Genomic DNA, 27,692 nt, shown 5'->3' with positions numbered 1-27,692 from the left:
GAACAGCGGATGCATTAGTTACGGTTTAATTAAACAGTTTATGTAGTATTTCTTCTCAAAATAAGATGAAAATATAAAGATTAAGTTTTTAGGTGTGTAGAAAAAGATATGATTTTTATACTTTCGTTATCCAAAATAAACAACACTGAACCAAAGGTTTTGAGAGTAAATGGCATTTAATAAATACAATCAAACGAAAAAAGTAAAAACCAAAGAGATAGAATTTTTAAATTATATTCTATATCAATGGGGGCATTGCCCGAAATTACGGTTAGCTTTCATAAAAATTGTATTAAATATTTCTAACATGCACAATCAGTATTTATGTTTTCAGATATATTATTAAAACGAACAGTATACTTGGATGTCTATTAACCGTTCCGCTTAAACGTCGCTAACACACATGTTAGGTACCTTGACAGTAATGTGGGGTATAATTTCATAAAACACCTGTTTTACATTGTTTGCACATGATTTAAAAATAACACTACAAATCTGTATGTGGTCTTCATACTTTTTATCTCTAATAAATAGCACACCGGAACGCAAGTGTTACAACTTGCAAAGAAATCTATCACGTAGAATACCCCCAGTTAAAACAAAATATTCGAAATCATCCAACATTTTTTTATCATATAATTCTCCTCGATCTGAGTTTATTTTATTCTCTCGCCGACCCTCACATGGAGACATGTTGGTAGCACTGTAAAATCGGATTTAGCGGGTTTCCTTGTACAGAGATTTGTCCCGTCATAGGTAGATAGTTTACAAATACTGTCGCTTGGGTTTTTACTCGACATACAAAAAACATTTCCATCCGTAAATTATAGTGCTATTTCTAAAATTTTTTGATGAAATAATACATATTACCAACACCACGAATTAAAAAAGTAATAAACTAAATCAACAGTTCCTAATATTGAATATTGCAGAATAAAATCCAATCGTATGGAAACCCCTCTTTAATTGAAGACATTTCTACTTAAATTTCAAACATTCGTATCACCTGAATGCGTATTACTAAAATTCCTTCATAAAGCAATATTCAACTCAATATCAAATGTGCAAATGTAGATTCCACTCAGTCTCATGTATAATTCATGGATCACTTCATGACATATCTCAGTATTAATATGTACTCCATTGTTTTAACAGTGCATACCTCACTGTACAATCATCATAACTTGTGGAACACATGTAGAAACTTATGTTTAGTTAAAAACTAAATAAAAAATCCGGTATATCCTGCATGGTTGCAATGTTCCCATCAGACGTTTAAGGAGAGAGAAGATATTTCCAAAACCTTTCTGCTGAATAAAAATTAACGTAAAATGATATTAAACACTGAAAGTGAAATTGAATGTTAACGTAACATTTTGTTTGTAAAATAATATTAAACAATTTTGTTCTTTCTTACTTTACAAATAGTGTTTCAGTGCACTAACCTCAAACTTTTTTTATACTTTTAGTACAAGTACTAAAAGGTACAAGTATATAAAAGGTACAGGTACAAGTATACCTTTTTTATTAGGCAAACTTGGATAGGATGAACTATTGTGTAACAAAAGTTGATTAAAATGTATAAATATTATTTGCCCATAAGATAAGATTTGTTGTTCCTAATATGAAACAATGGTATGTACCTATAGGCACTCATTTGTGTTTCGGTGCTTTGATTCGGTTCTTTGGCCGATTGCGCACTAAAGCAACCTTTTTTGCTTCTATCGATAAAATATACCACATAGCTAATTCGTTAGAAAGATCTAGCAATACGTAAAGTTTTAAATAAAATTCTGATCTTTTAACACCTATTTTACAAAACCAAGCATTACATAATATTACTTTACAAGGGTGTTATACTTCGCTTTATTAGTTAAAATATATTACATATAAATAAATGTTTAATAAGTTTTTTTAAGTGTTGTCTTCACTCACTAAGAGATTTACTTATCTTTGGACTTAACATTATTCAAAAATATTATGCTGCTAAAGATAAAGCTGTTTCCTCATACTGGAACTGGGCTTTAATGTAAAGTGTAGTCAGTACATATTTCCGCTGTTTATTATGTGCGTAGACAAATTGGAATAAAACCTTTTGCTCCTCTTCTACTGAAGACTTTTAAAAACATTTAGTTAATCTATTATAAATATAAGGGCTTGTCACAATGTATTACCAAAATATTATTGTTATTTCATAACGTTAATCCTTTAATAATGAAAACTGTTTCGAGGATTAATTATAACATAACTATTTATAAAATTCTTGAAATTTTGAAATACACCAATCAAAATTTGCATGTATAGCTAATAATTACAAGGGATGCTTATAAATTACACTGTCAAGCAAAAATTAATCAATACCTAATTGCTTTATCTGCCATATCTTAATCTATATTTTAAATCAATATTAATTCTGAAATCAAGTAAAGCTTAGAAAAAAATTATTTATAGCTTTTTTGGCTTTTATTGATACACAGTAGGTTACAAATAGACATTTTTTTAATTGAACCGATTAAAAAATTTATAATCAAAAATTTTCCTTTATAGAAAAGGAATATATGCTTACAATATAAAATAGGTCATTAAGAGAAAGGATATATCGATATATTTATTCCATGTTTTATGAAATATTTCCATTTAATATAAACTTATAAGTTAATAGAAAAAATAAAATAAGTAAGAAACGCACGAGCTTATAGACAAAATATTTTTTAACCTATTTAAAAAAATATATTTTAGGAAAAATGTTAGTAAAGTTTGTATGTATTTCTTAATGCTTAATATTATTTGGAAATTAATCGTACTAGAAAATAAAAAGAGTAATTTATCTTCCGTTTTAATGCATTTAATAAAATCGTAAAGTTTCTTTGTTTTTAATGGTGTATTTACTACATGGTTAAGTTCTAAATAAACATTGAATGATACGCTAATAATATCACCAATTAATACAGCAGAATAATAAATTGTATTAATGGTAATAACTACATTTCCTCTTCGTTAAACCTTTTGCCGAAATCATAGTCATTTTAACTACATAAAAAAATTAATTAAATACGTTCAATTTTCTCAGAGTCCATAGATTATTGTTTGTTTTATTACATGCATAAACATTTTGTAAACAATCATGTAATGCAATTGATTCAATATTAATGATGAATAATCGGAGTGAAATTATCAAGCCACATTTTTTCAATAAAGATACTCGCCATGGCAAGTATATAACTTTATATAACTTATTATATTCCTTATAACTTTTACTTATACTTTATTTCAAATAAATAATTTGACATCATTTGCTCGGGTTTTATTTAATATCTTAATTTTTAGTTACGGCTTTGGCAATAAATTTAATTACTAATTTTCAATTAAGTATTAATATCGTATATTTACATTTTACTAATTACGTGTAGTAGAGGGCGTATTTCATAAACAAAGTCTTTTGATGAGTAGTCTCTTTGCTGAAACTATAATAAAGCCGCCTTTGATTGAGTCTGAAACCGATATTGCTGAAGTCTGAAAAGTTCCGCTCAATTAGATGGAATTAAAGCTTTACTTGACAAGTCTTCCGATTTGTTAAGAATCGGAAAATTGCTCTCAAATAAGTTTTCTATTACTAAGACTTTAATACCAAGTTATAGGGGCCTTATAATGCTTTACGTTATTCAACGATATCCGTAAAGTGTAATTCATCTAGAAAATTAAAAATGCATTTAACGTATTTAGTTTTAGTTTTAAAATTATATTATATTATATTATACTATTATGAAAATTTTTAATGTGTTTTATTCTAGAAATGTTTATACAGATTATAATTAGGCTGTTTTATTAAAACAAAATTTGTGTTTTGCCACCAATACCAAATATTTATATGGTTAAATAACATCTCAAAATCTCCTGGATTGTAGTTAAATTTATATGTGTTGTAAATCAATGGATGAAGATACGTCACAATTTTTGCAGTCTGATGTTTCCAAGTGACGAATTTACCATGCTTTAATAAGCTAACACTAACGTGAAATATACTAAAACTAAAGATAATTCTCTCTTAAAAATTAAGATCTTAATGAGCTTTTCTGAATTGATTAAGAAGTGTTTATTCTTGCGTGTTCAATCAGTCTCCCCCGATAGTCATAATGGCAATTGTTGACATTAATCGTAATTAACACTGCGGCTCTCAAATCGATAGATCAAGGATCTAATTCTCAGGAGAGCAAAGAAAACACTACCAATGAAGTTTGTCGAGTGAAGGATTTCTGCTTGGAACTGGAGAGTCGATTCAAGGTATGGTTTAATGTTTTTCATAAGCTTGAGTAGCAGTTGGAAGCGGATAAAGCCTTCAAAACTTACTCATCGTATTACATTTTTCTTCGTCCTTCATTTATTTCAGCGGTGAACAGAGATAAGAGTCCACGAGAAAAATTTGTATCACCATTATGCTCTACCAGATTCATGTTAGGTTCATCGGGTTCATTCATTGGACATCAAAATACTTTAGGAAACGCTGAAGTAAAGGTTATTTGTTTCGCCAAGGGGAAAAACTAATCTGCGTGAAATGCCAACACCACTCCTTTATCTTCTTTATGTTGTAGTGTCTTTTGCAATAATATTATTATAATAGTAGTAAAATATTCTAGATGTTCTTCATGTTTAAACCAAAGACGCAAAAGTATTATCAAGATCGCAAGCTAAATTTATGAATTATTGCAAAACGTTTGCATTAAATAGTGTGTATTATTTAATTTAAGGTGGCACAATCGGTGGTATATTCTGATTAGTTTATTTGTTCTTCTTCTGCTTTTTTAAAGCATATGTGCCATTCAATAATGATAGTTTTACCCGATTTTATGTATGGATTTGAGTTGAGATTAAACATAATCTTAACTCTAATGAACCTTAGATTCTGAGAATAGAAATACGAGGGTAATTAAAATATAAACGGTAGTATAGTTTTTACCTTCTTTTGAGAACCTTATACACTTATTATTCTTTTCATATTTTTCAATGTACTGTCTAGCGTGATCTACACACTTTTTCCACCAATTTGGAAGTGTCGGTATTCGCTGGTCATAGAAAGTTTGAGGGCGAGTTGCAAACCAATTTCATACGTGTTCCTGGACTTCTTCATTGCTCTCAAATCGTTTTCCTCCAAGTGATTCCTTGATATGCGCAAAAAACAGTCACAAGAGGACAATTCAGGACTATAAGAAGGGTGCTCAAAGGGTTTTTAATCCATTTCTTCGAGTGTTTCCCTTTGTCAAATCCGCGGTGTGAGGCCTGGCGTTGTTATGTAGGAGAATGACATCTCTCTTCTTTTGTTTCGATAGGCGGCTTTCGCCGACCGTAACAACAGACAGTAGTAAGCCGCATCATTGTAAAAATTTCTTCATAGGCCAAAAAACCGCTGCAAGAACTTTTCAGCAAAATTGGAATGGCGCAAATATGGTCCTGTAAGGCTTGTCCTTGGGCGTCGATCACGATTTTCGTTTTCAAAAAGTTCTCCTCCATTCTAAAATTCTCTTTTCCAATTAAATAATCCATTCTGAGATAGTGTGCTGTGCTCAAACTGTCTCCGCAAACGAGTTAACATTTCAGACAGTTTAGCGCCTTTATATGTTTAGTTTTTAACCAACTTTATGATGATCAGTTCCGCAACAGACGAAGGGACTTTCTTGATCGGCCATAGCTGAAAAGAAGAGTTCCCGCACATCTCACAAACAAAATATCTCCACACATCATTATCTAGTTAGGATTATATATCAAAATTACCGTTTATATTTGGTTTACCTTCGTAATAAAAGCTACATGGAACAATAAAAAACTATGTGTTTCGGGTACGAAGTATTTCCACATATTTCTCATAGATAATTGACACAATAATTAAATCTCCCTTTAAACCGTCTGTTAGGCTTAATCCAACAATATGCCTGAGACTGCAAAAATTCTCTTTCATAGCTTTGATTTGGATATCAGATAACACTGTTTACAAACCAGATAAATAGTAGCATGTCCTAGATTAAGGAAGTAATTATTGTTATGTTTGTAATATAGGATTTATGTTCGTGGAAACACGTAATTGTGTTGAAACGGGGAAAAATAAAACAGGAAAATTGGAAAATAATGAGCACTTGAACAGAATTGCAGGAAATATTTTAAGACAGAAACTGTTGTTTTTGAGTGGCTTATTAATATTGTATGTGTTTCAAAGTAAGTTAAAATATTATAGCAACGTATGGTTTACATATTTACTGTTTATCAGGTTACGATAGGTATTATCACGTTTTTACAGTCATATTAGGAATATGTCTAATTAGTGGTCCGTCATTTGCCTCAGATTTTATTTCGTTTGCTCTAAATATATTTTATTCATACTATACTATACTATATTAGCATTCTGAAGAACCTCTTGTGTAATGTACTAAATTTGTATTAGTCATGCAGTAATTATGTTGATTTAATGCACATATAACCTAAGATTCCCGTACCAACTTCATTCGATCAAACACAATAAACATACTTGTAAATAAATACAGAACATATTTTAGACAGAAAATGTTGTTTTTTATTGTATATTATGTATTCTGAATTTAACTTTAACATTGATAAAACACAATGCTCAGTAAAAAAAAGAAACTATAATGCGACTATGCGATTCACCACGGTTTTGTAAACACAGCGCCTATGTATTTTAAACTTAATTCATGCCAGTGCCCAACTAAGTTAAGTTTTATAAAAACCAGCGTTTTCGGTTAGAATATTGATTGTACGTTTTAAAGAAATTTTTTATCACAGCCATTTATATAAACTCACAATAACAAAGGTTTTGATTATTCCGTGAGAGGTGGTAGAAATTTGAGTTAGAACTTCTGGACATCTCATAAGACCCAAAGAAGGCGGTAGTTGGTAAGGATAAGATTAATTAACAGTATGTTCGTTAAGTATGACTAGAGAGAGTATTTGTTATTAAGAATGAAAAATCAAATTTTCTTGATAAATACGTATAAAATTTGAATAATTTTGTGAAATGATATTCCATGACAAAAACTGTTTTTGCTTAAGTTATAAGTTGATAAAAACATTATATCTTTATTCGAGGATGTAAAAGAACTGAAACATACATCCATGCTTACTTTATAAACTAAATAAAAACGTAAAGATTTTGTATTGGACATAATTTCAATAATTTCAAAATATGAAATAAGTTGTGGGAAGAATGCATATTATAGGGCGTAACAATTTAATAAAACGCCAGATAAAGTGAATAAAAATATCGAATGGGTAACACATAGTCCACTGCTGCCAATAAGCCATGAATAAAACATATCCAATAATTGCCGTAAGCGGTACGATTGACCTTAGACACGAGTCAGATTAAAAAAACACCAAATCTCTCGTGTACTCTCTTACATCTCTTTGAATTGAAAAGTAACTTTCATCTTTGTGGTGTTTTTATAAATTACTATTTTTGATTAAAAAGGCCGTAAAATAACCAAAAAGGCTTTAACACATTGACTGCAGTGAACAAACAATATCCTATTAGTATCTGTGCTATTGGTAAATGACTAGTGTCACTGTGAAAGTGTTAAAATAATGCATATTATTCCTTTATTGTTATTGATTTATGTGGTAGAAATATACTGTACTCAATGCTATATTAGATAGTAATTTTTAAACAAGCTATACCAATAAGTCTTATTAATTATACAGTAAATTTTAACTTCTTATTTTCCCAATGATAACTAATTGATAAATTGAGTGTAGGAAAAACAAAAAAATACTATCACAACAAAAACTTTCAACAATTAAAAAGTGCAACGAAATATCTTAAGTGTGTTTGCTCGAATTTCAATTCCAATTTTATATCTGTGATGTTATTTTTCTCTCTCACACCCTTTTCAATATAGTGATAAGTTTTTATTTAGACTTCCTCTTTGGTTAAGGCCATTGTGCGGACAGATAAACAAAAAAAAAAGACAGAAACCACATTTTTCAGCCTATCAATTGATATACTTCCCTAATCATAGCTTATTACGCATTAAGACAATTATTAGTTTATTGAGAGTAGATTTATCATTTAATGAACTATGCTTTGCAAGTACAACAGTCTTGCCAACCAAACAATATTGGTTTTACCTACACTGTTATGTCTACAAAGTATTATATAGAATATTGTTTAAAAGGTTCGTCTGTGCGGCTGTGAACATAATGTAATTACAGCATTAGCCCAGTTAGATAATGAGACGATCTGAAGGCAGGCGTGCACGGCAGGCTGTCAACAAGCTGTCGTGAAGCCTTGCAGTCAGCTGACGGCACGGCACGGCACAGTGCGGTGCGGCCCGGCCGACCTAACCTCACAGTTATCCGAGAGTTACACTGTATTTGTGCATGCAGCCTATCAACCTGTCAGCAGATGATCGCTGTACAGTTAACTGACTAAGTGGCCACGCTACTGTACTTAATAATCATAGTGTACACGTTTGTGTTATCTTCACATTAAAAAATGTATATCTTTTCATTAATTTCTTTATTTGCGTTCATGCGTTTTGTAGCTGACGTTTCTCCTTAACCACTTTCTTCATACTTCATGATTTTTTTATATATAAGTGTAACAAAATATTAAAGTTATGTTATATTTTATTAGCTTTAAGTTTGTTTTAATCGTGCAAATTGTCAAAAAATCTTGAAGGTTAAAGCCAACATATAATTATTAAATAAAAAAAACCCGTTTCACTACCGTATTGGTACGTTTAACTAGGGACAAAATGCATTAATTTGAACATAGTATACAAAAGCTATATTTAGTTATTTAATGGATTGCTACTGATATTCATAATTTTATGATTTTAAGTTGTAAAAAGGACCTAAACGTGTTAGATGTCATAATTTTACAGATTTTTCTTCGTCGAAATTAAACCAAATCAATAAACAAATATACTGCATTTCTCCAGAGAATGTAGAATGTTTTTCATTCTTGTGAAAAACGATCTATAACGGGGTGCAGTTGCATTGACAGCAACGCAAAGATTCTATCGGGCCCTGCAAAGGAACTTTCAAGATACGTACTGAGCGATACTTTTTATTACGATGGAAGAAAACTAAATTAAATCTCTTAAAAGATGATCTTACATTTCATAGTCTAGTAATTATTCTTCCATAAGGAAAATTAAAAAACTATTTTATCATTTACTTTGATGTTAAAATCAGCTGCTTAATATTAATTACGGCTCTTGTTGGGGATATCGCGAATTTAAATTGCTGATACAGGGAAAGAGATTTTATACAAAAGGAAATAATTATGTACACAGGGAAAGTAATTTCAAAACTGATATCTAGTATATTTGTGTAGTTTTTTACTTTTATGGAAAATACAAAGCAATTAACAGTCACATAACAATTCAAACAGTAACTTACATAACGACGCTGGAGCGGTTTTAATACTAACTACAGCAATCTGATAACAATATTAGTACAAATTTTCACTTTCTGGCATGAACTATCCCCTCTATACCTACATGCAATGATAAGCCAGCACTAGAATATGTCCTACCTATGGTGTGGTGAGGGAGGGAGCTCGGTACGGCATACTGTGACGTTATCCTCCAATCACCCTATTCAATTTGGTCCATTTTCTAATTATGTATATATTGATCTGTACTATAAACTGAGCAGAATTACCTGTTTTTTTTTCAATTACTCGCAATTCTGAAATTTAGGCGTACAATATATTTTTCTTTCTAATGATGAAATGTAATACATGCCTTTTAACTGATATGGGAAGCACTTAAAAATTGTTCATACATTTTAAATTATAATATTTTATACTTGAAATCAAAGCGTAAAATAGAGTACTCGTAGTTAAACTATGATGATATTAAGTGATGTACTTACTTATTGTGCAGTAATATCCAGCAACACTAGTACTATACTAAACATATGATTATCACCACCAATTAATTAATAGTCAACATTAAATCAAGTTTAATTGAAGCTAAACTGCACTTAAAATAACAGCCTAATTAGCAAAAACTGTTGTGACTTTGATGGTGAAACTTATATTCACCTTTTAACAAGCTATTCACATTGTTAAATACTTTGAAGCCACGTAAATCATTCCGTGTATGAATAGCGCTATTTGTTGAAACTGTTCATTGATCCATAAATGAACACTCAGTTAAAAGAAATTATAGCTATATTGCTATCTTTGTTTGAAAACAATTGTTACGACGAGTAATTGCTTCACCAAACGTGTCACCTTCAAAACATTTCAATGGTGATTTTGTTAACCAGGTATTATGTGTTTATTAACCAGGATCAGATTCATGTGTTTCATTCCCCCCTCAAGGTTACAATTCCTTTTAAACAGTTTAAAGTACAACAATATGTTGTTCATGCATATTTAGTTAAAAATTATATATGTAAATGTTTATAAATACATTATTTATAAATTTTATTCAAGTTTTGTATACTTAATGGTTACTTCTACTGTTTAAACATTCTTAAATATAAATCTCGTGTATTATATGCAGTGTGAGTAAATCGCTTCAATGTCTGTTATGATACAGATAATGCAATTATGGATTAATTACTTCTATGAATTTTATTGAACATTTACCTTTATTTCTTTGTACGATTTGTTCAAGTCAGGCATCTAACAGGTTAATCGTGAACCGACACTTGAGTTGCAAATTGCTGTTTAAATTAAACCGGTCACTTCGATATTCACAATACATTTAAGTGCACACACACATAATCATAGGAATATTCGTGAATATTTTCCTTTTTTGGCTCGTATGGCCCAAAATAGAATATGGCACTATAACAAAAATCGTTTCTAGGTTCTCTATACTTTCATCTACAATACTTGTAATAGTCCATAGAAGGTGGATATTTAGAGGCTTCATTCCAAAACATCCTAAACTATATTCTGAAAATGTAATTGTTAGAGATAGAATTTTTGTATTTTCTTTCAAAACTATTGATACGGAGACTGAAGTAGCCTAAGGTAAACAAACATACCTTATTTAATCTAAACAAGTGCACAGTATTAGTAATATTACGTGAAGAGCTGTTTAACGTTTGTTCGATCTAATGATCACTGAGTGCAAGTAGATTTGGGTCACCCGAAGAATCGAATGGCAATCGTATCTACAAGATGTAATTGAGCGCAAAATTGAGAGGGATTTACTACTTGCCTCATTGCTCCTTGACACTGTGCGACAACATTGAATCGGATTGACTGAGTTGGTTGGTTATTGATTACCATTAACATCAGGGTAATGGTTACCTTCTCAGCATTTTGCCTAAGGGTTCCTAGGGAAGATTGAAACATTAGAATTTTTTTCCATAATCCTCAGTTACTTACATCAGACATATAAGAGCAAACATATTTAAAATTTTTGAGAGATGCGGAATGAGATTAACATTATGTAAATTTTTTTCTAAAACTTTATAAAACAGACTCTAAAAGAAAATTCAAGTTTGAATAGTCATGACTGCATGAGAAGATTCCTGAACTACTTTTGCTTATTTTCTGTACAAAGTATAGAGATATAAGATTTTAGTGACATTTCTGATACTAATTTCTTTGTTTAGTTTGTTTTAAGAATTTCAATTTAATTAAATAAACACAAAACAAATTATGTTATTGATATGTTCAACCCATGAATGTTTTTTTGTAAATATATTACGAACATATTTAATTTCTGTGTCGATGCCGACTAATTTGAACATTATTTATTATTTTTTCTTACTAATCAAGGTAGGTTTTTGCTTCCACATGATGTTTCGGTCATGTATCAACAGGCTTTGCTAAATTTGCGAACAAATTTGCAAGCCTATATGCTCATTCATTACGCTATCACGCATTATTATATTATATCACGTCCTCATTTATCATTTTTATCCATATAAAATATTAAATTTCTAAATTTTACTAATGCTTAGCTAAATTCCATGACTTGAAAAACCAATTAATGATTTCGATGTTTATATGCAAATGAAGCTCAATACAAACTTTACAGTTCATAAGTCACTTTGTTTCGAGATATCGTGCGAGTTGACAAATACAGCTTCTTCAGTCCGTCGAGTGATTTTGAATTTCACAGAACGAGAGCAGCAAAGGCTTAGACTGAGTAATTAAAATTTAAAAAATTATTTTGGTTGTTCTACAGTTTATAGAATAGATTTTAAAAGCGAAGGAATGACTTAATCCTGATTTAAAAGAACAAAGTTGACTTATACTTTTGTAAATCATTGATAGTATATACTCAGTGACATCCTATCCTTAATGTGTAAATAGTAGTGTTTTTAAATAATATTTTTAGTTGATACTAATCATAAATATAACTAATTTATTCATTGGGTTTATTATGTGCAATGTGAAACTACATATGATTAGCTGGTGAGGAGTGTGCAGAGTAAGCGTAAAGCTGTCGCTCTTGAATTCATCATACTCGTAATAAACAAACTATCACACTGAGTAAAACCTACTCTAATTTAACGTGAATGTTGAATTTGCACCAGTTCACCTTCCTCTTATTGCCGCGTTGAAATCCTACAGGCTGAAAGGCTTGACTTCTCGAATCTGGAGTCAAATTGGTCTAAAGAGATTAAAATATGATGACGATGAAATAGTTTAAAACGAAATCTTTACCTTTTCAGACATAAAAGAAATTTAGATTACAAAATATAGTGTAATCTAGGGGAAAAGGAATTTTAAATTCAGTGTTCTAACATTATCTAGACGCGAACCCAAAGAACAGCGCAGCAAACAGCTTTTGTATGCATAACGCAGCTATGGTGAGAAGGGTTAATGTAATGTGAGTATTGAAATTGTACATGTCATGCTAGTATTTTTACTAATATACATGGCCTCATACTATTCCATAGCCTAAAGAAAAATAAATAGTTCTCTCACTCATAATCCGTTGTTCTTTGTTTTATTCAATTGCACTAAATTAATTTTTTTCTAAAAGTGTATCTTTTTTTTAAATAGTATACTTTTCTTGGTCACATAGTATTTAATTGCAAATTAATAATAATAATCAAATGGACATGTCCACTGTGAAACAAATATACATACTTTATTTCATGTATTCTTCAATGACGGTATTGTTTTCTGATGAAATTTATTCTTAAATAAGCGCAGATTCAATTCCTGAACAAACCGCGAGAAGTGCACAGTGTTGTGAGCGCACGGTCGGTAATTTTTAAAACGAGTTCACACCTGCAGTGAAATAAAAATAATCTCTGAAGGTTCGCCACAAAAAGGGCTTACCTTGGATGTGAAAAAGCTATGAATATAAAGCACTGAAAGCCACTGAATACCTCACCTGGGTTTGATGCTGTAAAGAAGCATTTACAGACTGTGGTGCTTTAGAAGAACCGTTTACAAACGACCTCATTAAATCCATCCACACCAGTGGAACTATTAGACTCGGCGTTGGTCCTAGCAGTAACACTCTTATTGAATGTGTAGACGTCAAAAATAAAACACCTGGAAATTAATGCAAAATGTAAAGTGGTATATTCCATTCTTAAGATAAATGTGGCACTTAAGATGGAGAAAAGGTTTCACGAGTACGTTTTACGAATTTAAACTAAGTATCATATACCAACTCAATAGTTCTCAGTATGTTACTCTTTTACATTCATGTTTATTTTTATTCAAAACTTTTTGATATTTCTATTTATCGTACTTATACAGCAGTTGTGTGTACTACACCAGAGGATTAAGTAAAGCACGCGTGGATCACTAGTTTTACACAACGCAATGTTCATTACTCCGTACTTTAGTGTAGTAGTACTACATTTACTAAATGTTCCACCAAAATAATTTAATTATGTTTTGTTAAATATTGTATGCTTCTTTTTTTAGGAGAGGCCGGTTTCCATTTAATCTTTATTTTACCCGTCCTCATGGGCCACTGGCCTGTGCGATGATCGTATAAAAGGAATAATATACTTTGTAATCGCTACAGTACAAAGTGAATGACACTAATTAAAAGTGCTGCGATAATAGACAGAATTTGAACCTGCACAATCCCTAGCTCAGTTTCAAATTCCAACGTTCAGACAGACGTGCTTCATAAAACAATCTGTTATTTTCTGGCGAATCATAATTAGTAGATAAGCAGAGTTTTACCAACCAACATACTTAACATTTGAAACGCGTTAGTAACCTTTGAGTACGTTATTTACCACAGTTCAAATTTTGTTGATAATACCACCATTTACGAAATGTAACTGCTATCGAATACAGTACATGTCTTGAGGATTGAATCTGTTGTGCTTTCATTAAAATACTTCTTATTTTTATAACTAATCATTAAGCTGTGTATTTTAACTACCAAAATAGTTAGACTTTAATATTACATACATAACTAAAAGATGACTTTTAGTAACCGCGCGTAAAATTTTAAACGTTTTATTGTTATAAACACATTATATGGTTTGATAGATACAAAAGTTTTGTTAACTAAAACAATGGAGTCACAGTGAAGATTCATACTTACTGTCTCTACAAAATGTGCTCTCTCTTACACTTTATTCTGCCAACAGCTGTTTCTTCACTCAATGTCAGTGTCTTGTAGCAGAGAAGGCACAGCTTGCGTGCATCGCGTGCTTCAATCTCACGCCTGACAAGATCGTGCTTTCATATAAGCCTTCTGCTTTAAGTAACAACTACTCTTAATATTCTGTGATAGCAAGTTAAAGTATGAGGAAAATGCGAGTATCAGTTAATAAGAGAGGTGGTGTTTGACTTACATGTACTTTAATTGCTACGTACCTTTTATTTTTTTTTAAAGTTAAATAGATATTACTATTAACTTTTAAATGCGATAACAACTATTTAAAAAAACCAATTATGTAAACTTATGCCACTACTAGAATTCCTGGTAAACAGGCTTAAAATTTTCCCTAACGTAATTTAAGTGTTATCGTACAACAAATTTATAAACACTAATTTTCTACTTATTACAGACGATCATGTTTGAAATCAAAGCTGCATTTCTATTTAGCGATGTACTTTACCTGTTTCGGGAACGGAAATAACCAATATATAATCAATAAACTCAATTGTAAATTAGTACATTTTTTTAATTTTTAGTCATTGTATAAAATCGATTATAGGGTATTTACTTCTTTAGATATTGCATATTTCTAGAAGTTCATATTTCATTTAAATATTGTTCTCTAAAACACTAAAATCATACTTGCACAATTGCAGATAATAATTTTTTTAATTGGTTTTTTCCAACATGTGGAAATATTTGTTTAATATAGCCCATATCTAATACGAGTATTGAGGGAATGTCTTTAAACATGCGTATCAAATGAAATAAAAAGACTTCAACCGTTTTTAATAGGCCTATATAGCAATATGCCGTATAAAACAAAACCAGATGTCGTATAATTTACACAGATCTCTAAAATAAGTCTGAGTTGAAAATAGGTATGGTTTATTCTAATCATAATTCAAACAACAACTACAAAAAAAATTTCCAGAAGACTTGCACTTGATCAAATGACTTAATAATTTGTTTACCTCGTAGATGAAACGGTTTTATTTTTCAAATTTCTAGGCAACCCATTTACAACATAGACTGTAGATAATTTAGTAATTCGTAATATTTCCGACTGACCACTGCTCACGAGAGTAGAACAACGATTTATAGATGTAAATCCATCCTCTTATCGGGTTAAAACCCTTATGTACAAGGTTAAGTGAACAAAATTATAACCTAATTTAAATTTTTCCATGAACCCTGTATATTTATAGTTGACAATCAAACTAATTATAATTCCAAACTGAACCATATTATGGTGCAGGGTTATTATAATAATTATGAACCAATTTAATGTAAAGAACAATGCATTACATGAAATATGATATACTAACTAGAGAAGTTGGGGGACTAGGGACAAATCTATGACGGAAATGCCTGAACAGTTACGTATCTCTTATTTAGTCAAAAATGTATTCACAAGTTGTAGCGATTGTATTAAATTGTAATTCTGGGGTAACTGGATTACCGGTGGAAGGAGTAAGCCCAGAAGAATGATAAAGACTGGACAGCACAAAAGAAGCTGCTATCAGCGAGGCGCGCATCGCAGATGGCAGTGTTTGATAACGAAATTGTGAGGTGGGGTGGGGTAGACGTGCCGTACCTCCCGTCTCAGTTGATCGGAAGTAATTATAACGAGTAGTCTTTGAAAGTGCTTAGACTTAAATTTTTGCTAATCGTCATCGAACCTGCGGGTAAGTGAACTTTTTAACTGGAGTCCAGTCAATATTCATTCTTAGTTATTTTAAATAATTTTTGGGAAAGAAATATTGTAAAAATTAAATTTAATGGGAATTTAGGAACTTGTCCTTTTGATCTGTGCAATATAAAACTTTTTGGTGCAGTTAGCACATGTATATAAAATTTTATGTAAAAATAATAAAAGAGTTATGTGGTTGTTACAGATGCTTTCAGCAATAATTTTTTATTCTCTAACACTGAAGAAATTTATATTAAAATATCTAACACTGAAAAGAAGTAATATGTAAAGTAAAGTAAAGAAAATTAGTAACAAATATATTATTATTATACAAATATATTATTATACAAATATTAATTTTGAAGATAAATTAAAGTGAAGAATTGCCAGATCAGATTAGAGTGTGAAAGTTTTGAATTTTCAAAATTGAATAAAAGACAAGCTGTAAGAACTTTGTACATTTTTGGAGTGACGAATTCATTACAAGTTTGAATTTAAAAGTCATCAAGAAGTTTTAATTTTAATTTTAATTCCAGTAATTAATTTTAAGAAGAAGTTTTATTTTAGTTTGAACTTTATTTATTTCATAAGATTTTCGTTTTTATTTTTTTTGAACCTTCACAAACATTTAAATTTCAAAGCTAACCCCTCATGTGCCAGTAAAACGGTACAAATTCAAGCTCGATGTTATCATCTAACTTGTTTGTACTTGCCGTTCTGTTTAACACATTGAATCATGCCAACTTATTCTTTCTAACTGGGTTTATTTATTACCTTTGGTATTTGCATTTTGGCTTTTGATTGGAAGAAAATCTCTTATTGTACAATATTTATCTTTCACCTTATTGTACATAATTGTACATTACTTTATCTCTACTTACTACCCTATAAATTATTGATATTTTAAATTAATTTGCCTAAAAGTAATAACTATTATATTCATGTAATATTATGGTCTATAATATCTAATAGGAATAAAAACATCAGAGCAAGACACGTTGTTAGAGTTATATCACTCTGTTTCATGATGGTTCAACAATTGAACTCTGACAGGTGGCAGTCAAGAGGCACGCAGAGCTGCGCACTCTAGTTACTGGTTTGACAACTTGACAGCTCGCGTGTAAAGTGCCCTGCTTTGTTACATACATAATGATACCCACTCGCTATGTTTTATAACATTGAAAACTCCACAAGAGGTAATCAAGTGTATATATTTCAACCTTCGATTTTTATTTTGAAGAAAAATATTTTATACAGAGAATTTTATATTTTGAACGTAAAAGATCATCTCTAAATTGGAATTCTCAGTGTAGTATTCAGCAATTGAAATGTTCCCCTTAATTTATTGAGCTTTAACGTAACAAATGGAGTGTCAATTAATCAAGTTACATTTTAGACAAGGTAGGAGTACGCCACACCATGACGTGTTGCGTAAAATGCTTTGCTGATGTAGCTAGAAATAATTCAAACCTATAGTATTAATTCTCCAGATGTCCTTTGGACAGATAGATAGGCATCCTTAGGCACAAGATGATCATTTTATAGAAAAATTTATAGTAATTATATTGGATTTGGTATGAGTTTTAACAAATTCATTGAATTGTGTGATAATATTTGAAAAGCAGACTATACATTTTTAACTATTAATATGTATTTAAATATGAATATAAAATTAAATAAAAGCCTTTAACAGTTTTTAATAGGCCTATATAGCAATATGCCGTATAAAACAAAACTGGGTGTCGTATGATTTACACAAATCTCTTTATTACGTCTGAGTTGAAAATAGGTATGGTTTATTGTAATGAACTTAATATTCAAACAACAACTACAAAAAAAGTCTCAAGAAGATTAGTGATTGATGAAATGCCTTAATACTTTGTATAAACATTTAGTTTACCTCGTGAATGAAACTTTTTATTTTTTTTTAAATTCCGAGAGAACCCATTTACTCCATAGACTGTAGATAATTCGGTATTAATTCGTAATATTTCCAGATTTGATCCTAGAATTTATCTCACTTCATTGAGATAAACCACCGGCCACGCAAAACATACATCTGTACTCAGACCTAACAAAGCTCTTTAACTCTCTAGCTTTCCTAATATATATTTTAAATCTTTACTCTAAATACAAAAAACGTTTTTTGATATTCACATAAACATTTTTCGTTAGCACAACAATTATAAAGTTACAAGTGTTAAGTCTTTCTGAAATCTTTCTATATCTAAAGGTATTTATATCTATTCTAATTATCTGATCCCAGGACTGTTTCATTTTGAAATATTACTTATATAAAAATATAATACGCAGAGTAAAAGATAATTTGGGGTTCATTGAGCTATATATTTATCTCAAAAGAAGATAACTTATGGCTCAAAGTACTTTTTCGGGTTGTTATGAATATGTTTTTTGTTGAAAGCGCATTTTAATTTTTGTGAATAAATCTTCTATAGTGAATTAATATACGTATTTCATTCATATAGACCACTAGATAAATGTACACGGCCATAATTTTGAAACCTAAAATCAATGTAATGTATCTGTCTCTTGGGAACAGTCAATGTTAGCCCTTCCACTACAACAATAGCCAGCTTGGACATGTTTATCTTGTAATGTCCTCAGACAGCGACTGTCGGAGACGTCGTTGGGTCGTTTGTCAACGTTCTTGTCACTGGTTTAAGAATGCGTATTTTAGGAACCCGCCTATAACGTTTTTACACACAAAAGTTTGTTACTGTAACAAATTGTTTCAGTAATAGATCCACTTACTAGGACTCATTACATTTAATTTTCATTACGTCAAGTATGGCTACACAAAATCTATATTACATGATCATATTTTGCTGTTAATACATATCTTGAAGAGCACTAACGAATCCTCTAACTCGTGGAACTTGAAAAATTTAATTTCTATCTTCCTGCGAGTCTGCTGTCTTGAATACCCTTGGCACTCTATGACGTTTTTGACAGAATAACTGCATCTCCTGAATTATTTTTACGACCAGGTCAAGGAATTCTACCTCGTCTATATTAGGGCCTTCAATCTGTCACCTGGGGAGGTCCAGATCGTCAAGTTCCTTTTTAGGGCTAGTTATCAGACCAGAGGGTGCAGATAGCTAGGGGGTTCGTAGGGCTGTAAAAGCCCGTTACCAGCGTCACATACTACTTTATTAGGAGTGAAAATGGTCCACTATACTGTACCTATACTACTAGTTTGACCTCAATGGGTTGGTGTCCTCACCGTCAGAGGAGCCAACAATCAATAATAATAATAATAATAATAATATTCTTTATTGCATCAACAATTTCACAATTGCATTGCATGCGTCAACATTTGAGGTATTAAACACACAATACCTAAATGTGAGAGTCAATAAACAAGGCAGTTAACAAGTATTTGGAATTTCATGGTAACTGGACATCAGGACTGGGAAATTGTTTGTTGATAATTTCAAGGATTTTCATCCCAGCGGCCCATGAACTCTTCAACGGAGTAAAATGCCTTTAACAACAAGAGGCGTTTTAGTCGAGATTTGAATGTTTTGGGATCGTCGAGATATTTAATTTCCTCAGGGAGCCTGTTGATGATTGTGACACCAACCTGGGATGGCAAATGTCCGAATGCTGTATCAAGCCAGTGTTGCTGAAGGTATTCGCCTGGCATCCAGATTTTTTTTGTGTCGATAACATTTCGCCAGTGTTTCGTAACCCAACAGGCAGGCCATAGTAGCCAGGAATGGTTGGACTCTCAGGTAAAAATTTCTACTCCAGTTCCCTAAGGCCTGATCTCCGTTTTCCCCCGTCTCGGACTACAAGAGAGACATCTCTTTCCATGTTAAAATACTTGATCAAGGACCAAAGTGCCTGACTCCTAACCTCCAACCGAAGTAACCCAACGGAAGAACTAATTTATAGAGCCCGCCGCCAGGAGAGGCTGAGGTTTTCCTCTGGACGTTGGCACGGGCAATCCTCGACGGTGTCCATTAATCAGCCAACCTATTAGGAAGAAGAATTTAGGTAAACAAGTTAAGGAGGAGAAGAAAAGAGAAGAAGAGAGGTTTATAATTTTTCCTTATCATTTAAATGTTACTTCAAGATGACGTAACAAATGGATTTATAATCTTGAGTTGTTTCAAACTCATCTAAACTTTCATTTATCTACAGATTTCAAGTTAGGCTCTTAGATATCGTTTATCTCTTAATATAAGTAAGAAACTGTAATTGCACTGTGATTTTAAGTTAAGAAAAATATTAAATACTATAATAAACTGATCGTTTATTTGTAATGTGTTTTGTGTACTTTAAAACTTTAAGTATTTGTTTTAAATCAAGATTGGGCTACTTCAGCCACTGGTTCATAATCCTCTTGCTAAACCTCTATTGTGATTATTTAGTTGAGCTATACAAGACGTATACGACCAGAAGGGAGAAAATATAGTTGTAGGTGTACCATAATGATAACAAGTGAAAGGATAAATGAACTCCTTCAAATACTTTTACATACAATTTTTAGTGTAGAAAAATATTAATCTTACGAAAATAAAACAATTCAATATCACAAAATGGTTCAATGTCATATATTGGGCTACTAAACCCTTCTTTGATATTAATTCAAATCAGTGTGTAATGAAAAAATATTCATTGTAATCTGAGAATACTGTCTGATTTCTATAAGTTTCAAGTTCCAGATGCAGATATATAAGTAAGTACTTTATTTGCGTGTAAACTATGTAAATGGCCATTCTTTTATGATCAATAGTGACGATAATATATCTGTATAACGAATTAGTTTTAAAAGACCAAGGCATTGGACTCCTATTATTATACCATGGTGTATGAGTGTATTTGGAAGCATGGTTTATCCTTCGTGTGGTATAAGGTAATCTAAAAGGGTTCAATAGTTTATGAAATTCCTCTATTCAAAGCATCAGGCTTAATACCAACTGATCTCTAAGAAGTAAATAATAATGATGCCAAATTATTTTGTATCACAGTTAATACTATATTTATCAGTTACAGTTCGTCTATGGTCTTCGTAGTTTTCTTAAAATCTTTACTCGACACACTACAGTATAAGTCGGATTTATTTACGTTTAGGACATATCTAAACTATGAACATCGTAGTTTAAGTATAACATTTTCAGAATAGTGCTGTCCAAATCATGCCACCCACAAGTGATGAATGTGATAGTGACAACGTTTGATAGAGTTATGAAATGGATTTCGGGAATATGTAACATGCTTCCCGGCCTCTGAATTTTTGAGGCCTCCAGAGCTTCCAGGATTAAAAATGAAATAGATCTCTGGCTCTGAGACTATTCCAATTGATTCACAACGTTTTGGTCAATTCTGAATTGTCTATTCAACTAAATGGCAACTAGTTAGTTCATGTCTAGACATTGAGCTCAGGTAGATCACCTTTATTCAGCTTAATAACCTCAAAAAGGAATTTGATTTTGCTATCATTTTATAAAATTTCCATGCAAATATTTGTAAAAATCAGCCTCTGAGACCTTTAAATTTCCTCTCAACCTCAGATTACAACGATTACAAAATACTCCATTTAGTAGCGATGGGTTTTGCATTATTTTGAAACAATGTTTGGAGGAGCGCTTGTAGCTCTTTTACTTGAAGTGGTGGTTTGTATTCACGTCACGATCAGACTTTTCTGTGTATTCTTTTATCTCATCATGGTCATTGTTAGTAGGAGAGGCACCTATCGAGCCAATTATTAGTTTCTTTCGCAGACGCAAAACCTTATTTATATTCAGTAAACAGAAGAGAATTGAAGGGAATAGAAAGGGAACCTTAACTGGACGATAATAAGTTTCGGACACACCTTGCCCTGTGTTAGTCCCCTATGTGCACATCACCGGGATTTACTTGTTCTCCTATACACTTTTCAAAGTATCCCACCAATGTGTCTACACATTCACCATTTCTCTCTCTCATACCTCCCTCGCCAAGGCCCTTTTCTTTCCCTTCAAATTATCACAAATGTTCTAAGAAAGAAATTAACACCTTTTGTAAGTTCTTCAATGTCTATATCAAACTGTGTGAATATTTCTTTTTTAAGCTCTGAAGCATTTTAGCAACACAATCCATAGGACAATAACCTTCCCACACCGAATCTTATTCTTGATATCGTCAATAGTCTTCTTGCAGTGACTACACTTCTCACTCATATTAGAAATAAAACTATCAACTCGTAATTAATTCAAAGTCAACAATTCTCAAAACAGTGAAAGTAAAGATATTACCAAATTTTCTAGCAACAATAATAATAGTGAATAGCACGTCTGTGCACTGCGGCGTACAAGAGCGGAATGATATAATACTGCAATTTTTTACTATGCAATCAATTATGATAAAGACAGGTTTACCAAAATTTTCGTTCAGAAAACATTTTTTTATCTAAAATGTTGAGAATACCTATTAGAAGGTTATTTACTATCCTATTTGATAAAATCTTTGAGTTGTGTTATGGAGATTTTTTCAGTTATAATAAGGGAATCATAAACTGTTCAAAGTCGTTACGAAACGTAAAAGTTCTAATAAAACAACACATTAGAGCTGTAACTGTTGTATTTAATACAACTTTTTTTCTTGATTAAATAATTACTTTTAAGACATAATGGCTTGACTTTAAATTTAAAGCCTCTTTAGAACACTAATAAATATATACATTACTTTACAGGAGAAAGGTTCTTATCTGAGTCAAATTGATAAAAACTAAACCTACAGGTTTTTTCGTTTCCTTTGATGGATATGAAATATTATATTTTACGTTTCGCGATTTTACAAACAATTCAGCTCTATATATAAGACAGTTTTAAATCTACATCGTACTTATGTATATAATTATAAACTTTTTAACACTTTTTAAAACTTTATTTTCGTACAATTTCGAATGGTGGGAATTCATCTTCAGGTATTAAGGTACTTCGTCAATTCTGTACCTTCGTCAATTCAGGTAACCTTAGTACCTGAAGATGAATTCCCAGAATTTGAAGCGTATATTGTACGAAAATAAAAAGTTTTAAAAAGTGTTAAAAGGTTTATAATTATATACATATTTATCAAACACTTTTCGAGGCTGCATCTCTAATATACATAGTACTATTTCTCTATGTAAAAAATATATTTGCGTTTAAAAGTATGGGTTCTTGTTTGAAAACAAAATTACTATTTAAACAACCACAAAACCCAATGTAATGGAAAGCTTAAAACATAAAACATAGCAGCATAACTTTTATTTATAACGTTTTTTTCTAGAGTTTATTCCAGTGAACATACTCGTTTAGTCACAGAAGTGTTAGCCACCGTATACAGGGTGTTTTAGCTGTGCCATTGGGATCTTTTAAAATGTAAATCTGACAGCAAAACGTTTAATATTTCTTTATTTTTAAGAAGTGTAAAATATGTATATGAATTTTGTATAAATCCTTGCCATTTTTAAATACAGCGAAAGTTTAAATTTTTCACATGGAACACTCTATATTTATACTTAATACGTTTAAAAATGTTATTTTTATGACTGTTTTATTCATAAACACATAACAACGTACTAAATACACATATTTTGTACTAAGTGTAATACTGTATAAGTAAATTATTCACTTTATAATATTTTACCATTTCTTTACTATTATTCAGACGACATGAAAAATATAAAATATCTAAAAGGAAAAGATTTTTACTTTTGTATATTTGCGCATATAGTGTGGTGATAAAAAAATGTTTATAGACACAAAAGTAAAAACCATAACATTTAGTTATTATTATAAGAAAAAGTTTAAAACTTGATTATATTTCATATTTTGTTCCTCAAACATTTAAGTTGGCAGTACCGAGGGCTTATCGCGACTCACGCAGCTCAGTATCAGCTGACAGCTTGACTGTTGCATGCTCAGTTTGTTGTGTTCTGTGGTCTGCTGCATTTGTCACGCCTGGGTGAAAACCTAGCCACTGTTATTTTTCTCGTTTTTACCGTAACCTATTTATTCAGGGGCAGATTTATTAAAAAATTATATATTTTCAAAATAGACATTTCTTTGTTACTTAGATATCATATAATCATTGAATACTTTACGAAAATGAATGATATCCCATTATTAAATATACTTTAATAAGTAAATGTATTAGTATAATTTTTGAATATTTATATAATATATATTAATCTAAGTTGTTTTATTCAGGGATAAAATTCAACTAACTACTGAAACTATGAAACAAATTTGTTGTATTCTTCATTTGTTACAATTATGGTGTTTTAACAGATCTAGTTGATGTATAAAATTTATCCTACGTGCTATTTATTAATTATACAATCAGTATAAGAATGTATAACTTCCAAAGCAAAACTTTTAGATTAAGATAATACAACGGCATATATTAACGATTCAACATAGATAGTTAATAAAATCTAGAAAGTTATCTTATGTTCCAGCGATATTTCAAATTAATAACTATGGCATTAGCAGTGTGTATGCCAACCTCTTCTCGGAATTGACATAAACAAGAAACACAGTAGGCAAAGTGACATAACTTTGCACACTGGCGATTTTTTCTAACGTTAACATCACTAAGGTTTACTATCGTTTAAGAAATTAAAGTAACTGGCAACTTCAAGTTTCTTACCCAATATTCTAGAGCCAAGTTCACGCTGAGTGATTAATGAGCCGTGCAGTTATCGCCTGGACAATTTGACACGCTATTTCCTGCAGCGGGTATAAATTTAGAGCGTAGAGTCTACTCTTTATACGGGATTAATCGTAACCATAAAATAATGTTCATACTCAATCGAAAAATGTAGGTAAATTTTTTACTGTTGAATTGATTTCTTGTGAAATTTGCAAGTGATCGATATTTTAATAACCATATTGGACATAATCTATTGTTCATTATAAAAAGCTTATGACACAATCCACACTTATAAGTATTCCATAAAAAATCTTTATCTTATCGCTATGTCCATAATCATTATGAATGTATGACTTTTAAGCTTATAACAGCCGCTATATAGAAATGAAATGTGTTCCACACTGGCCGATTAATGTGGGAGAGTTAATACTAAGATCACTATTCCTAGTATGAACATTTTCAGCTTACCATTTTCTTTTACCAGTTCTTGGTGATAAAAACATTGTATTGTTATATGTAGTCGATATCTTAAAAGGCGTTCGAGATATATAATTGTTTATTACAAATAGGGAATATGTCAAATTTTCCAAAACATTTTGTTTTCTGTAGGTCAAAAAATAACTGTTGTGATAAAACAAATTGCTACATGTAGTAACGAGAATGTATACTGAGTTTGCCAACGAACTTAGCCAAGATGTTTATAAATTACATTTTTGTACTTCAAGTTTCTACTCGGTTAGGTTAGGTCAGATATCGTTTCAAAAAGCCACGATACATAGCAGGTTTGGAGCCTGAGATTAAATTTCAATGAGGTAAAGCAGAGAATCTGCTACAAAATGAGAAACTGATTACCACAGCCCAATCACATATCAAGTTATCAGGTAGACTGACATACTTCAGAAAGACGGAGGAAAGAATTATTGTTTCGCAATATTTTGATCAGTAACGTAATCTAGACAACAATAAGTAAACAATATAAACTTCATAGCAGATTTTCATTTGCTAAGTGAAGACTCACAAATAATATTTGGATTTTATAAACTACTTTATATGGATCTCTGAACTCTGTTAGAGCAATATCAGTTCATAATACAAAGACAAAGACTTGTTCAGTTGAAGCTTGTTATTAAATATTATGTGAAATAAATAATTTAGTTGTATCCTAACAAGTATGGTTGTGAAAGTGCGATTTTTGTAATATTTACAACTATACAATGTATTACGCTTGTGACTTTAACTGTATATATTATTGTGAGACTGGGCTTTGAGGTCACATGTACGATTGCACACTTTTGTGTACTGTTAAAAGTCTACATACGGATCATTACTTCCAAAAAAAGGATTCTTTGGATCTCTTAAACATTACTACTATCCAAATACTTTACCATTTTGGTTGTAATACTGAAATCTGTTTACTAATATGACAATGATCTACGACATCTTGTATTAGTTACTTTTAACCAATCTTGTAAATGTGTTATAATTTGTCAAATAGTTTAATAGCAGCCTTTCATTTATAAAAAAATTAGCATTCCAGGTAGATTCTCAGAATCTGCTCCAAAAACACTGTCAAAATGATGTGGTAACTTAAACATATTAAATGACTAACAAAGTGACCTTGTATATGTTTTTATAGGTAAGAGTGACGAGTATTCAACTGAAACTGTGGTTTAAAATTTAAGTTAAGCCTATAATGAACACTTTGGACTCGTAAAAGCTCATTGAATTTAGCGCTGGAATTCAATACCTTCTTTAGACTGTTGAGTAACGTGGGGGCAAGAGTGCGCACGGGGCAAAAGTTCGCATTGAGGGTATTTTAGTTTTAGAGATGAACAGTTGGTATCACTGACCGTCCATTTTATTCATCTGCCTAGTAGTGTCAGTCACGTGAAGTTTCGTTGATCTCTGCCTTTTACCTAGGATAATATGAGGTAAGTTTACTTTTAACCTATTTTGATGTAAATATTGAGAATCGTAGAATCGTGTTTTCATATATTCACATAGTAAATAGGGAGGTTGTGTTAGGCATAGTTTTCAACGGCATTTTGTCTAGTTTTCAAAGATATGCTTGAATAGTTTGCAGTCTGCTCACAGACAGCAGCACCATGCAGGGAACGTAAAATGTACAATTGGGGTAAAAGTTCGCAGTGCACAGTGGGGCAAAAGTCCGTGTGTGCGTACTCTTACCCCATGCATTTTACAACAATTATTTTAATGTTGTTAGTTCATTTTAAAACAAATATAATGAAGTTTTATACTTTAAAATCAGGTAAAATAGTTCATGTAAATTTGTCAGTGAAAAACTTTTATTAAATTACTGGTGTATAAAAATTAATACCTATTAAAAATAATCATTTTCAGTTGTCGACCTAATATCATGGTTGATTATAGTATTGTTAGCAATATTTTTTATTTATTTCACTAATACTTATGTTTCTCTTTTTTTAGGAATTATAAGAGAAAAACGGAACGAAAACCATGCACTCCAGAAATGCTAGAATCAGCCAAACAAATGCTCGAGGCTGGACAGTCAAAACGTAGTATAGCTCGTGATTTGGGAATAACGGAAGGAGCATTGAGAAAGAGACTAAAAATGGTAAAGCCATATCACGTTTAGTCTATGTTTAAAAAACTGCTAATTAAGTATTTTAACACTTAAAAAAGAAATCACTTAATTAGCTACTATTAGGGCAATAAAGGTCCTGAATTTTGCTGTTAACTTGATTTTGTTTTCAACTATTTTTTTTGTACTAAACAAATTTTAAGGTCTCGTGTGATGTTTC

The sequence above is a fragment of the Homalodisca vitripennis genome, chromosome 1, assembly GCF_021130785.1.
Source record: "Homalodisca vitripennis isolate AUS2020 chromosome 1, UT_GWSS_2.1, whole genome shotgun sequence".
Lineage (NCBI taxonomy): Eukaryota > Metazoa > Arthropoda > Insecta > Hemiptera > Cicadellidae > Homalodisca > Homalodisca vitripennis.
This window is presented reverse-complemented; position numbering follows the sequence as displayed.